Source organism: Callospermophilus lateralis, chromosome 3 (assembly GCF_048772815.1).
Source record: "Callospermophilus lateralis isolate mCalLat2 chromosome 3, mCalLat2.hap1, whole genome shotgun sequence".
In the NCBI taxonomy this organism is placed as follows: Eukaryota; Metazoa; Chordata; class Mammalia; order Rodentia; family Sciuridae; genus Callospermophilus; species Callospermophilus lateralis.
The window spans coordinates 198785093-198800092 of NC_135307.1; positions in this window are offsets into that span (position 1 = coordinate 198785093).

A 15000-nucleotide genomic window follows, 5' to 3' on the forward strand; every position below is an offset into this window, starting at 1 on the left:
CTTCTGACATCCTCTGCTCTCCAAAGTCTACGTGACTTCATGACTATGCTGGGCGTGGACTCCAGGACAGATAAGTCTGCCTAAAACAGGGAAGAAAGGTGATATGATTTCCCCTGGATTGAATCCAGAAGTGCCTAACTACCACCACGGAGTTTTTGTGTGTGTGTTTTTTTTTTTTTTTTTCGTTTTTTTTTTTTTTTGTTTTTTTTTTTTGAGATGGAGTGTCCCTGGATTGCTCATGTTGGCTAACATCAAAGGAGACAACATCCTATCTCAGTCTGTGATAACACCTGCGGTGGTGTTATCACATGGGGTGTGTGGGGGGGGGTGTCCTTCCCCTTCCCCTTCCCCTTCCCTCTCTCCTTTCTCTATTTGCTGGTTAAAGCTCGAGGTCTCTGGAGGTTGCCTGATTACTCCCAGGACCTCACCTTCTCTTGTGAGTAGCTGAGGTGGTGGTTGCTGAACACTGTCCCACCATTCTGATCTTTCACTACTCTTACTGTTCTCTTCCAGGACTTTTGCATCGAGTTCCTTCTTCCAAGGATGGTGGAATGATGACAAAGATGATGGTATTGGAGATTTGGAACACTTTTTTTTTTTTTTTTTTTTTTTTTTTTTTTTTGGTGGTTGTTTTTCCTCCCGGATGGCTGTCAAACCTGCAGCAGCACACACATCGGTCCATCTCGAAGTGGAGAATCTCTAAAGGATCTTCAAGGAAAGCGTGGACAAGGAGGATTCAGTCCCCGGGAGACTCTTGACACGAGATGGGAAATCCCCCCCCCCCCCCATTTCTTCTGGAAAATACCTAATACCAATAAAGACAGGACAAAATGCAGCACAGGCTGGCTGGCTGGCTGGCTGGCTGGCTGGCTGGCTGGCTGGCTGAGGTTTATGTAGCGCCGAGTAGGTCTACAGGTAAAATTGGATCCCAGAGCAACTGTGCAGTTACTCAGGGTCCTTGCCTTCCCCAACTGTCCCCTATCGGACCGAAGCTGCTCCCTCCCCTAAGGCCTTTCTCAGTCGGCTAATCCACCACACTTAGGAGTGGTGAAGGTGGGACACACGTTTTAGGTTTGCTTGGCTTCTTCAGTCGGATCTCATCTCGCCACCGGGTCAGAAACACAAGCATATACACGTGGATGCGCATAGCGACGGGTTTCCACCCTGTGGAACTTGGGAGTTCACAGTGAGTGCTCTGCGGTCTGAGAAAAGCAGCCTCGTTAGTTGCAGTCACTGAACGCTAGGTGGCGCAAAGCTACCGTCATTTTGGAAGGCCTGCCTGAGTTCCATTTCCAGTTTAGATATAATCTATCTACATGTATAGACATAGATACATAGATAGATAGATAGATAGACAGACAGACTGACAGACTTAGATATCTATATCTATATCCATATACAGATCACTACGCTGCAAGCAGCTGCGTCATATCTTCCTCTCTTCCCTCAGCCTACTGAGTCCCTGGAAAGACAGATGGGCACGGGCCTCAGTGCAGTTGTACTCCCGCTTCTTCTCCCCCCCCCCCCCTACAGTAAAGTCCTGGAAGCACTGGGGGGTGGGGAGGACATACCGCTTTCACCCCTGGTATCTGATCACGTTCCTTAGCCTTTAACATGCCCCACCTAGGAGATAGCTTCTGTGCCTCTGCCCGACCCTTGGAATTTCAACTATAATCCCCACTTCCCCCATCCCACTCACTCCAATTCCCCAGTAGTAGTCCCTCCCAAGGCTGTCACCACCAGAGGTCCATAGTAAACACCTCCCCCCCCCCCCCCCCCCCCGCCCCTGAGAGTTATGAGGGAGGGCCTGGATGAGGTTAAGAGAGAAACGAACAAAAATAAAACAGTGATGTTTCCCGTGTGTGTGTGTGTGTGTGTGTGTGTGTGTGTGTGTGTGTCTGTCTGTCTGTCTGTCTGTCTAGTGTGTACCTGTCTGAGCCCAAAACCCAAACAGGATGGATTTGGGCCTGGGGGAAGGAGAGGGAGGCCCTTCCTGGGTTTACTTTCTGGGGAAGGGAAGAGACAAAGGAAAAAAAGGTGAGGGTGTTGCCCAGCAATCAAGACCCTTTGTGGACCAATGCCCAAGGCCCTGGGTTTCTTCCCCAGCCTAGCATCACAAAAGAAACAAAAGTAGTGAACAAAGACAGACTCAAACAACCAAAACAGGCAATAAAATCTCATCTCAAAGACTCTGTGCTGGGCTGGGATGGGCTGGGATGCGCTGGGGTCCTTTATATCTCAGCGTTAGAGTGGTCGCCTAGCATATTCGAGGCCCTGGGTTAGATCCTCAGCTCCAGATAAAAAGAAATTAATAACATAAAGGCATTGTTTAAATACATACATACATACATACATACATACATACATAAATAGGTAAATAAATAAAATCCAGACACTAGAAGAGACCTTGCTCACACAGACAGAGGTGGTGGTGGTGGGGGGAAGATCAAGATGGAAATCACTCTACCCTTGGCATCCAATAGACAAATATGGCTCCCCATACTCATGTCAGGGTTTCCTTGGTGGGGATGGAACCAGAAACCAGCCCCTCACACAGGGGCTGGTTTCTGCCTGGAACCTGGAACTGGGGACTGAACACAGACACAGTTTACCACTGAGCTAAACCAACATCCCCTTTTTATACAGATATTTTTATATATTTTTGGTAAATCCATTGATTTATGAGTTGAACCCAGAAGCACTCACTTGACCACTGACTGAGCCACATCCCCATATTCAATTTATCTATCTATCTATCTATCTATCTATCTATCTATCTATCTATCATCTATCTATTCATTTGTTTTCTGGCTTGCTTGCTTGTTCTAGTTAAAGCTTGGTCCCGGGGTTTCAAAAACTGACTTCCAGACCACTCACGTTATAAAGGAATCAAGCCTTTATTAAAGCACAACTAGTGGCGACTGAGCAGAAGAACATAAAGCTGTTCCCCTGGCCAGCCCCAAACAATTGCAAGGGTGCCCCTTATAAGCCTCAAACCTGCAAAAGGGACGTTTTGGGGGGAGGGGGCGTCTAGCTAATGCAAGCAAGCCATGTTACAGAAGCGGGAGAGTGAAGTCAGGCGGAGGGACGCTCAGCCAATCACAATCAGCCTAGCCACTCCAGTGACAGAAGCTTAGCCCCCCCCCCCCCCCCCCCCGCTCCCCCTTTTATGGGCTAGTTACAGAAACAATGTCCCATTAGGTAGTTCCTTACTCTTAAAGGTTTCTATAGCACAAGGAAAAGAACATCTTGCGTCAGTCATGACCCTTCTACTTGGCCTGGTTGTTTTACAGAATGGGGACATAAAACAAAACGGAGTCCCATTTGCTTTTACTATCACAACTTTTCTTTGGGAGACAGGGGTCTCCTCGCGAGGTTACTTTCGCTATGAGTTTACGATCCTTCTCTCAACCTCCTCCTGATCCTCTTGGGGGTGGGCGGGGGAGGATCGACATGAACCCCCAACCCATACCTTTAATTTTTTGAGCTGTAGATGGATGGACACACTATCTTTACCTTATTTACTTGTTTGTCCCTTTGTTTTGGGTTCTGTGGTGCTCAGGATGGAATCCAGCGCCCCACACGTCCCAGGCAAGTGCTCTACTACCGAGCTAAAACCCTAGCCCAAGCTTTGCATTCTAGAATGAATACATTTCCTTCTATGCTGAAGGAACACAGACACATTTATTGCACAACAAGCCCAGAGATCTTCACATCACACTTGCCTAGAAGTCCTACATACATTCATTGACCTTTGACTTTGGAAGCCAAGTTCAGAATCTACCAGCTCTGGCCAGACTCTGGCCAGATAACTGCCACGATGTGGTGTTTTGCTCACCAACAGTTGGACCTAGGAGAACAGCTTGGACTCAAGTGGACAAATACTCTTATGCATTCAGGAAACAGTGCCACTCACCTGGTACAGGAGTGTTCTTTCAACAAATGATCCCCAAACCCTTACTTTTTCGATTAAAACTAACAGATGTGAAAACTGGTCATTAATGGCACAGATCTTTTTATTTATTTATTTATTTATTATTTTTTAGAGAGAGTGTGAGAGTGAGAGACAGGGAGAGAGAATTTTTTTAATATTTATTTATTTAGTTAGTTAGTTAGTTAGTTAGTTTTCCGCGGATATAACATCTTGATTTGTTTGCGGTGCTGAGGATCGAACCCTGGCCGCACGCATGCCAGGCGAGCATGCTACCACTTGAGCCACATCCCCAGCCCCAAGCACAGATCTTTCTCTTTTCGTTTTCTTTTCTTTCTTTCTTTCTTTCTTTCTTTCTTTCTTTCTTTCTTTCTTTTCTTTTTTTTTTTCTAAATCTGAATGTTACACCGAATGCATGTGTTAGAACTTCCACATGTGTCACTGACTATGGGATAAGTTTAGAGCTTCGATAAAATACACGTTCTAATAAAAAGGGTGACCTCTCATGTAGGAAACCTATATGTCTTTAAGTGTACCGACTTTTTAATAATAAAAAAATCTCTCAGACACAGCACAGCATAGTACTCTAGTCCCCAGATGTGCACACATCTCCAGTGACAGAGATGTGGGGTGATTCAGGAGAATCACAAGACTAAGCCCAGCCTCAGCAACTTATGGAGCCCTGGGGTAACTCGACAGAGAGAGAGAGGGGGGGGGGGGAGAGACAGAGAGAGAGAGAGAGAGACAGAGAGAGACAGAGAAGGGGGGATAGGTGTTGGGGGGGGTGTTGCTCAGAGGCAAAGCATCTCAGAAGGAAGAGGGGGAATTTATTATAATAAGAAAACATAAGAACTGAACCTTTACAGCAACAAAACTCTGATGACTCTGCTGACACTCTGTTGTTCTAACCCATCGGAGGCCTAGCAAGGTTATCAAACAGAAAAGTGATTTTCTGGATGAAAATTCTAAATATTTGTTAGCCAATGGGCAGATAACCCACCCTGAAAGTCAATATGGCTTCACCTATGATTAGGGAGGGGGAGGGTAGGGAAAAGAGAAAGGAAAAAGGATATGGGTTTTAACATGAGCCTCAGTGGCTGAGCAGTGAGACTTATACTCAAAGCCTATAAAGTGGACCCCTGTTACATTTTCTGACACCCACCACCACCTCACCCCCCCCACCCCCCCACCCCGCTTTAATTGATTTGACAGTTGGGAGAAAAATTTAAAAAAAAAAAAAAAAGACAAAAAAGGACAACAACAGCAACAGACAGAAACAACAACCACCCTTACCGAATTTCTGAATTTACATGAGTGAATGACTCTTCTTGATTCTCAGTAACATAGTTTATACTTTTCATGGTTTTTGATTTGTTTGTATGTAATTAAAAAAAAAAATCAGAAGAAATTATTGGTATGCATGGTGGTGGTGGTGGCGGTGGTGGCAAAAAGTAACCTGGAACCTGCTTTACTTAGGCTACTGGTTTGATAAAGTCTTCCTTGCATGGATGTGTTGTTGTAGGGACAAATGAGGCAAGGCACCGACCGAACAGAGCAGGAAAACGGTTTTATTTGGCTGCAGCCAGGTTCAGAGAAGATGGCTTTTGCTGTAAGGAATTAATCCCCTGAACCCAAAGTTCAGGTAGTTTCAGAGTTTTATACCCAGCATGTAAGGGGAGGGGCTCAGAAATTCATGGTCTGCAGAAGTTCACATAAAAGCAGCTTTTTCTCTCACTGTTCTGGGCATGTTAACCCTTGGAGGACAACACCTGAGAAGGGGAGAGCTTCTTCTCCCCTGTCTACTCTCCCCCTGCCAGCTGTTACCATGGAGTCCAGTTGGTACCCTCTCGTATCTTAAACATGTAGACATCTCTGTGAAGCCCAGCTCAAGGCCAGAGGCCTTGTTTGCACATTTCTTCAAAGTACTGTTCTGGACATGTTTGTGAAAAACTAGTAACGGGGTGTCCAGCACCTGGAGTGCTGGTATCTTCTCGGCCAGTGGCCAAGTAAACAGGGCGACACGAAAATAGGAAGTTTATCCACCTTGAATTCTTTTGCACAGAGAGACTCTTTTGCTGACAGACCTAAAACCAGTCTGGGTGAAGATTTCAGAAGAGGCCCAGTTAAGACTTTTCAGTGGAGAAAGGGGGTGCCACTTCAGATGATGAAGTTTTACCTAACAATAGTTTGGTTTCCAAAGGCTTTTTTTTTTTTTTTTTTTTTTTGGTAATCCAATCCCCTGCTTTTCCCTTAGAGCTCTTCTCTTTTCTCTTAGAAAACTCTACTCTTACTCAGAGGTCCAAATCTCCATTCCAATGACACAGGGGGGGAAAAAAAAAAAAAAAAAAAATTCTCTCAAGCACCTGGACCCCTCCTGCCCCAAACACAGGAGTTCTGGGTGATCAATGAATTTAAAAGGCAGGAAGAATGGATCATTAACAGAAATGAACATAACCACAGTTACTACTTTCTAAGAGCTGGAAAGAATTACCCAGGGCAGAGCTTCCAACTGAAACACTGTAATTATTAGACAACAAACAGACAGACAGACAGACAGACAGACAGACAGACAGTCAGACAGACAAAAACCCTGAAGTACAAGAGACTCTCCCCTTCTCTCTCTATAACACACACACACACACACACACACACACACACACACACACACACACACCCCTCTCTTTCTCTACACCAAACTCTTTTTAATCGCTTGATTTTCAGTTTCTCACTTAGTGGAGCACCCCTTTTCTTTAGGATCAATCTCCTCCTGGGTTTCTTTTTATACCAAAGGGGGGCAAGTTACACATAATCCAGGAGAAGAAGGCCAAAGCAATCAGGTTATTAAGGAACATCAGGAGAGAGAAATTAAATGCTGGTAGACACATTGAACAAGTGCTCTGAAACAAATGATATTCAAATTAACCTCTTAGTGTAGTTTTAAACCAATCGGTCAGCATAAATGCAGAGTTAGAGAGACAAACTGACCCTTAAAACAGGTTGGGAATTGTGAACAGCCTGGAGAGGCCACATTTTTCTTCCTTCAGGGGCAGTGGGAGAGACTTTGCCCTGCCTGTTGTTATGTAAATCAGAACTGAGACCTGCCCCAAGCAAGCCCGGTTTAGTGTAAGAATCTTACTTCCCCGCCCTGATAACTGGCACCCCAGCCTGGCAGGAAACAAATTTTCCCTTGCAGACAAAGCGGTAGGAACCCAAAGTGGCGGGAACCACCCTTCCCCGCTCCCCTCCCCCCTCCCCCTCCCCCCCCCCAAAAAAAACCCAAAAAAACCCCACAATGTCACCGAGAAGGCGTAGTACAAGTACCTGCTTTATCTAGGCTACTGGTTTGATAAAGTTGGCACTTTGTTGGGGGTATTTGGGTATTTCAATCTCACCTTGACCCCTGACCCGCCCCTCTCAAGAGTTTGTGACAGATGGATGCGGCTATTTCTCCCTGAGATTTGTGAATGTACAGGTTTATACTTTCTTTGGGTTTCATCCCGTTCTTGAAATGAATCCTGGCAGTGGCCCACATGCTACGACCTCCAGCTTACTTTTGTGTTGTTCAGAGAAGAGTTGTGGTGTGATTTCATCTTTTAGACTTTGTCGAGATTTGGTTTATGTTCCATTCTATGGTCAACTTTGGTAAACATTCCGTATTCACTTGAAAAGAATGTCTGCTGTGTAGTGGTGGCCTTGCAGTGTTCTGAACGTGCCCATTAGGTGTGGGTTGTTCGTGATGTAGTTCTGCTGTCCTTTGTTCCTGATTATTTATTTATGGCCTAAGTCGTCCTCAGCTGCTAAGGGACGAGTGTTCTCATCTCCTTGCCATAATAGATTTATCCATCTTTTCCTTTAATTCTCTGTGGTTTTCATGCAGGTATTTATTTATTTATTTATTTATTTAGTTAGTTAGTTAGTTAGTTAGTTAGTTATAGCTGTTGATGGACACAATGTCTTTATTTTTGTTTATTTATTTTTATGTGGTGCTGAGGATTGAACCCAGGGCCTCACGAATGCAAGGCAAGCACTCTACCACTGAGCTACAATTCCAACCCTCATGTAGGTATTTTGAGGTTATTGAATGACTTGCACACTACCTTAAGATTGTTTAATGCTTCCTCAAAGATCTGACTGTTTATCAATGTGCTATGTTCCTCCTACGCCTGGCAGTGATTGTCTTGTGTGTACCTTGAAGTCATACTAAAAATAAAATAAATAAGTGACTGGGTACAGTGGCCTATGCCTGTCATCCCAGACAGGCTTCTCTCTCTCTCTCTCTCTCTCTCTCTCACACACACACACACACACACACACACACACACACACACACAGCTGAGGCAGGAGGATCCAGAGTTTAAAGCCACCCTCAGCAAAAGTGAGACACTAAGCAACTCAGTGAGACCCTGTCTCTAAGTAATATACTAGATAGGTAGGGCTAGGGGATGTGGCTCAGTAGTCAGTGAGTGCCCCTGAGTTCAATCCCTCCTTACAGGCCTCCTCCAATAAATAAACAAACAGATAAAAAAATACATACGTTTATTTTGTTTATTTAGGTGATGATGATGATGATGATTTCAATGTGGTGCCCGGGATTGAACCCTGTGCCTCATGCGTACTTGGTAAGTACTGTACCACTGAGCCACAACACCAGACTGACAACACCATGAAGTGCTCTTGCAACCTTTCTCCAGCTTTATTTATCCCAGAGCATGTGGTGTTTCAGTCTAGGGCAACAGACCATGCTTTTTAGCCAAGGCAGCCTCTCTTAGAGCCCTGTTACAGCTTCTTATTACCAAGTGTCTAAATGTAAAATTTGGCTCTGTGATATTGATAGATCAATAAAAATAAAGATACAAAAAAAAAAAAAAAAAAAAAGATAAAACGGTCAAACTGACAAAATACAACTTCACAAGGAAGAATCCTTGTGATGATTTGTTCGATGATTTGTTCCTTTTTGTATGGCGTGCTAAGGCTCAAACTCTGTGCCAGGCCGGCCCTCTGCTACTGACCCAAAGACACAGACAGACCCTAGACAAGAAAGGATTCTCAGAGGCTGGTCATCTTCCAATTTTTTTTTTTTTTTTTTTGTACAGAAAAAGGAGGAAACACAAAGCCCAAAGACAAGCAGATCAAATTCCCAAGCAACCGATTTCAAACTGATTTTGACATGTTTCTGTCAATTCCTACATTGTCTGGATGGATCGAACCGTGGCCTAGCAGCTAGTCTGCCTGTCTAATTGTGGCTTCACCGTGGTGGTTTCGGTTTTGAAGTCCCACACCGTCCGTGTCCCCCGCCGGATTCTCTGGGGGTGCTGGGCAGACTGCCGGCGCCTCCCGCTGCTGCGGGGCACCCTGGCGGGGTGGGGGTGGGGCGGCTGGTGGGACGTGTCCAGGTGACTTTCTACGACCCCTGCGAAGCGGATCCCGCTGACACCGACCCTTCCGCCTGATTTTGTTGACGGTTTTCGAGCTCCCCCTGGTGGCCGCTTTTATAGGAGTGTCTTAATCCACTTCTGAGAAGTATCTGTTCAGGTCCTTGGCCCATGGATTGATTGCATTATTTGTTTGATTCTTCCCCGCCCCCCCCCCCCGCCCCGTTGTCGTTGTTGTTTCGCTCTGGGGCAAGGGCCCACGCTTTTTAGCCAAGGCAGCCGCTCTTAGCGCCCTGTTACAGCTTCTTATTACCATGTGCCTAAACGTAAAATTTGGCTCTGTGACCCGGTGGAAAATGACTTTCGGTTCAAGAAAATGCTCATTTCTTACTCAGGTAAATAAATAGGTAAATAAAAACACAAATTCAAATAAGAATTAATGGGCTGGAGATGTGCCTCAAGTGGTAATGCGCTCCCGCGGCATGCGCGGGGCGCTGGGTTCGATCCTCAGCACCGCGTAAAATAAAATAAAGATGTTGTGCCCACCGCATACTGAAAAATAAACATTAAAAAATATTCTCTCTCTCTCTCTCTCTCTCTCTCTCTCTCTCTCTCTCTCTCTCTCTCTCTCCACCCCCCTCTTCCCTCTCTCTCTCTCCCCCCCCTCCTCCTCCTCTCTGTCTTTACAAAAGAAAAATAAGTAAAAGTTAAAAAGGGGGCTGGGGATGTGGCTCAAGCGGTAGCGCAGTTGCAGTTGCCCGGGTTCGGTCCTCAGCACACAAACAAAGATGTTGTTAAAAAAAAAAAAAAAAAGTAAATATTGAAATTCTCTCTCACTCTCTCTTAAAAAAAAAAAAAAAAAAAAAAAAAAAAAAAAAGATAACGTGGCCAGGCAGAGAAAATAGAACTCCCCAAGGAAGAATCCTTATTCCTATTATGATCAGTATTCTTTTTTTTTTTTTTTTTTTTCTTTTTTAGAGTAGTTGTAGGTGGACAGCACGCCTTCTTTCGACTTTGTTCCTTTTTGTATGCCGCGCTAAGGCTCAAACCCAGTGCCTCCTATGTGCTAGGCCGGCCCTCTGGCACTGAACCACAGACACAGAGGAGGAAGGTTTCTCAGAGGCTGTTCATCTTCCCATTTTTTTTTTTTTTTTTTTTTTTGGTACAGAGACAGGCGGAAACACCGAGCCCAAAGACCAGCAGATCAAATTCCCCAGCCACCGATTTCGACGGGTTTTTACATGTTTCTGTCAATTCCTCCATTCTCTGGATGGATCGGACCGTGGCCTAGCAGCTAGTCTGCCTGTCTAATAGTGGCTTCACCGTGGTGGTTTCGGTTTTGAAGTCCCACACTGCCCGTGTCCCCCGCCGGATTCTCTAGGGGTGCTGGGCCGATCTGCCTGCGTCTCGTGCCCGCCGCTGTTGGGGGGGGGGGGCCCTGGCGGGGCGACCCGGCTGGTGGGACGTGTCCGGGTGACTTTCTACGACCCCTGCGGAGCGGATCCCGCTGACGCCGACCGAGGTTCCGCGTCCCTTCCTCCTGATTTGGTTGACGGTTGTCGAGCTCCCCCTGGTGGCCGCTTTTATAGGAGCGTCGGATCATCGGAAGTCTCCAAGGCGTGATATTCGGCGGCGGTGGCCGAGACAGAGTTCCAGGAGCTGGGCGGCGCCAGCGGAACTGTCTCGGTCACGCTGGGCTGGGCCGTTGTGGCCCGTTGGCGGGATATTGGACCTGCAGGCTTACTGTGTGTGTGTCGGTTGTCTTCTCTCCCTGCACGGTCCGGGCCGCGGGCGCCTCGGGTGGCAGTCTGAGCGGTTCCTTCGCCGCCACGGGCTTCGCTTTGCCCGGTCTGGGTCGGTCGCCGGCACTTCTGTCTTATTTTTCTCCCGCTTCCTCTCCCTCTCTCTCGCGGGTTTTGGCCGCGGGGCTGCGGGGCTTCACCGGGCGGGCCAGGCGGGTGTGCTCGCCCGGCCTTGCCGCATTGCCTCTTCGGGGGCCCGCTGCCCGGGGCTTGTCCTGTTGGCTACGCCCGGCGTCCTTCGGACGTGTTCCCCGTCCGCCCTTCCCCCCCCCCCCCCCCCGGTCCTGCTCGCTGGGGATGGCGGTCCCCGTCTCTTGTCTTTGCCTTCGTCAACGAGGGTCGACCAGTTGTCCCTAGGGGCTCTGGATCTCGGTGATGGGCTCGATTTCGCGGTCCGCTGACCGTGACTGTGTTCAGGGAAGGCGGCAGTGGTGAGTGAACTGTTCCCGGTTGCCCCGGTCGCGATTGTTTTGGCCCGAGTTGGCCGTTTTCTGCCATCGGGTAGGTGCTGACACGTTGTCCTCTGGCGGCACACGCCAGAGCGAGGGAGCTTGGGCCTCCGGGTGCGTGCGGGGCTCTGGGCTGATGGGGTGGCCCGGACCCGTTCCCTCTTGAGCTGCTTGCCTGGGCCTGCGTGCGACGGCTCTTTGGCGCACCTGGAGCGCCCTCGCGGTGGTGCCGCCTCTGGCCGGCCGGCCTTCTGGCGCCGGAGGGCGGCGGGGGTAGGTGGCGGGTGGTCCTTTACCGCCCGTGCGCTCCTCGCTGCGGGCACCGAGGGTGGCGTGACGACGCTTGCTTCCATGGCTCCGAGCCGCGTGTCAGGCGTTCCCCGTTCCGTGTCGTCGGCCGCTCTCCCTGGGGTGTGGGGCCGGCGAGGCCGTAGCAGGCTCCTCTTAGAAGCGGTCCTCGCCGGGTCTCCCCCTGCTCCCTGGGCCTCTCCCGCCCACTCTGCTGATCGATGTGGTGACTTTGCGCTCTCCTGGGCTGGACCAAAGCCGCGCCAGGCGAGGGACGGACATTCATGGCGAATGGGCCGACTCTTCTCGTCCTGCCCGCGGGCCCCTCGCCTTGCCTCCCCGCCCGTTCGCGGTGCGGGGAAGGGCGGGGGTGCGGAATCCGGCCTCGACCTCGCTCCTGGGGTCCTCTGACGTAGCGGGTGCTTCTCGCTCGCCGCCCCCCCTGGGCGGCCAAGGGCCGTGTGTGGCCCTCCCCGGCGCGGGGAGGGCTGCCACCGTGCTGCCTCGGCGCGACGGTGCGCCTCTGCTTCGGTGCTCCTGGGGCGCTCCGGGTTGTTTCCTGAGGTGCCTGAGGCTGAGGCGGTGTGTGCTGCTCCCGATCCCAGTGCCGCTGCCGCGGCCGGCCGCCGCCTCGCTGTCGGTCTCGCCCCGTCCGTGGGGGTTTCCGAGGCGAGTGCCTGACGGGAAGAGCGGTGTCGCTTCTTTCGGGGGATCGAGGCGGTAAGCTCGGCAGCGTTGCCCGTTCCCTCTCCGGGGGGAGGGTGTCGCGTTGTCGTCCCCAGCGCCGAGTGGCGTGGGGAGTGTTAGGCGAGCGGGCGCCCGGGCGCTCTTCCCTCTCTCCGGTGGGGGGAAGGAGACGTTGCCCGGGCGTGTGAGCGATTGTGGCGGGACGCCGAGCTGGGGCCGGTCGGGCCCCCGAGGCGATGGGGCTTTGGGTGTCCCCGGCCGCGAACGCTCAAGAAGCCTTGTGCTTGCCTGTACCGCAGATCCCCCTCGTTGTCTCGGCGGCCGGTTGGCAGAGGGGCTGGGTTGGGTGCGGCCCACCCTCAGTGAGGAAGTTTCTCTAGCGATCCGTGAAGGGCGTGCCTTGTGTGGGGGTACCGGATTCCCCCGTTGGCCGCCCCCTGCCTTTTGCGCTACGCTACCGTCGGTGGTGTGTGTGTAGGCGAGAGTCCCCCCTCCCCGCCGTCTGGGAGTGCAGGGGTCCGCCGGCCCCCCGCGGGTGGGGGCCGAGCGCCTGCTCTTTGTGCCTACCGCGGCCCACGCCTCCCCCCTTCGAGTCGGGGGAGGGTTCCCGCTGGGCCTTGGCCGGGCCTTCTGGCGCGCGTGGGGCCACTGTGTGGGTCGCTGGTGCCGCGTGTGTGCGCGGTGGCGGTGGGGCGCTGTTCGCGCGGCCGGGGGTTGAGGGGCCGCGTCCCTCTTTCCCCCGCGCCCGCTGCGAGTGTCCCTCTGCCCGCTCCCGGTCCCGAGCCGGCGGGCGACCTGCGTGCGTGTGCGCTGGCCCGGGGCGCGGCCGCCGCGGCCCCCCTGGGAGCGTTCCGCGGGCGGTGTGGTGAGCGAGTGGACCCTGGAGCTGGAGAGGCCCAGGTCGTGGGACTCGTCCGGCCCGAGGTTGTGGCGTTGCATGCTGGCGTTTGGAGGCCAGGCGCGCGTCTCGTCGCGTGGAGGGCCACCCTGTGGTGGCGGGGCGGCGGGTCTCGTGGGAGGTTCCGGGGGTGGGGCCGGAGGCCGGGTTGGCGTCGCAGGCGGTGCGGGACCGCCCTCGCGTGTGGCGGTGGGATCCCGCTTGTTTTCCTGGCGGCCCGACTCTGTGCCCGAGGTCTTCTCCCCGGTTTCCTTTCCGCGTTTCTTTGCCCCTCGCCGCCTCCGGCGCGCCCTCCATCCGGGCGGGGTTGTGGCCCCCTCCTCGCCTCCGCCGGGCCTCCCCCCGGCTGGCCGGTCGCGGCCGCGCTGCCGCCCCCTCCCGGGCGTGTACCGGGTGTGGCGGTGGGCACGCTGGTCGGGCGGTTGTCGTTGGGGATGCTCGTCACGGTGTGCGGGTTGAGGGTTCGGGGGCTTCCCCGCCTCTTGCGACGGCGGTGGGGCGGCGGGGCCCTGTCCCCCGCGAGGGCCCTCCCGGGAGGTTGGCTGATGAAGGGAACCCGGCCGGCGGCTCGTCCGGGGCCACGCGGGACCGCCCGTGCGCCTGGTGTGCGCGCTGGCGGTGATACACCGCGTGCCGCCCTGGGTTTGTCCGGCCGGTGCGCCCGCGCGGCTCGGCCAGCTCTCTCCGGGCGGGGCTCCTCCGCGGGTCGGCAGGTGCCCTCTCCCGTTTCCCGCCGCCCTTCTGGCGCGCGCCGCTCCCCACGCCGGCTGCAGCCGCCGCCTCCTCGGGCGGCCGGCCCGTCCCCGTCTGGTCTCTTCGGGCCTTGGCCCGCCCGCTCTCTCGCCCCTTCGCGAGTTCGCTCCCACGGGGGGCCCGCCGCGGCCCCCGTCTCCTGGCCGCCACCGCCGCTTGTCCGCTGGCGACGGCGTCGTCGTGTGCCGGCGCTTGGGTGTGGGGGACGACGGGTCTGCCACCCCCGCCCCCGCGGGGCGCCGGTCACCCGCTCGGTGCCGCGCGAGGGTTGTGCCGCTCGGGTGCGCGTGTCCGGCCACGACCTGGTCCGGTCGCGGTGAGTCGTTCCCCGGTCGCGCCGCCGCACCGTTCCCCGGGCGGGGCAGGGGAGGTGGGGAAGGGCATCGCCCCGAACCACTCGCACCCCCGTCCCCGTCCGCGCGAGCGCGGCGGCCTGGTCCGCGGGGCGGCTCTTGTGCCACCGTTGGGTTCGTGGGGAGTCGTGCGTCTCTGGCGCTCCCTCCCCTCGTCCTCGCGCGCGCGTGATGGCGTGTGCGGGTCGGGCGGTACCGTCCGGGGTGGGTCACGGCCCGCCCCGGGCGCGCCCCCGTCTCGCTCCCGTGCACGCCGCGCCGCGTGGGTTTCCCGCGGTGGCCGCCGCGGCCGTGGCCGTCGGGGTTCTCCCTCGGTCCCGCGCCCGGGCCGACCCTCGTGCGCCCGACTGCCGGGTGTCTGCTCCGCCACCGTGGGGGGCGAGGCTGTTCGGTCCGCGTGCCCTCCCTCTCGCCGGCTCCGCGGTCTGCCGCCCGGGTTCCGTCGGGCGGGCGGAGAGAGAGGGGTC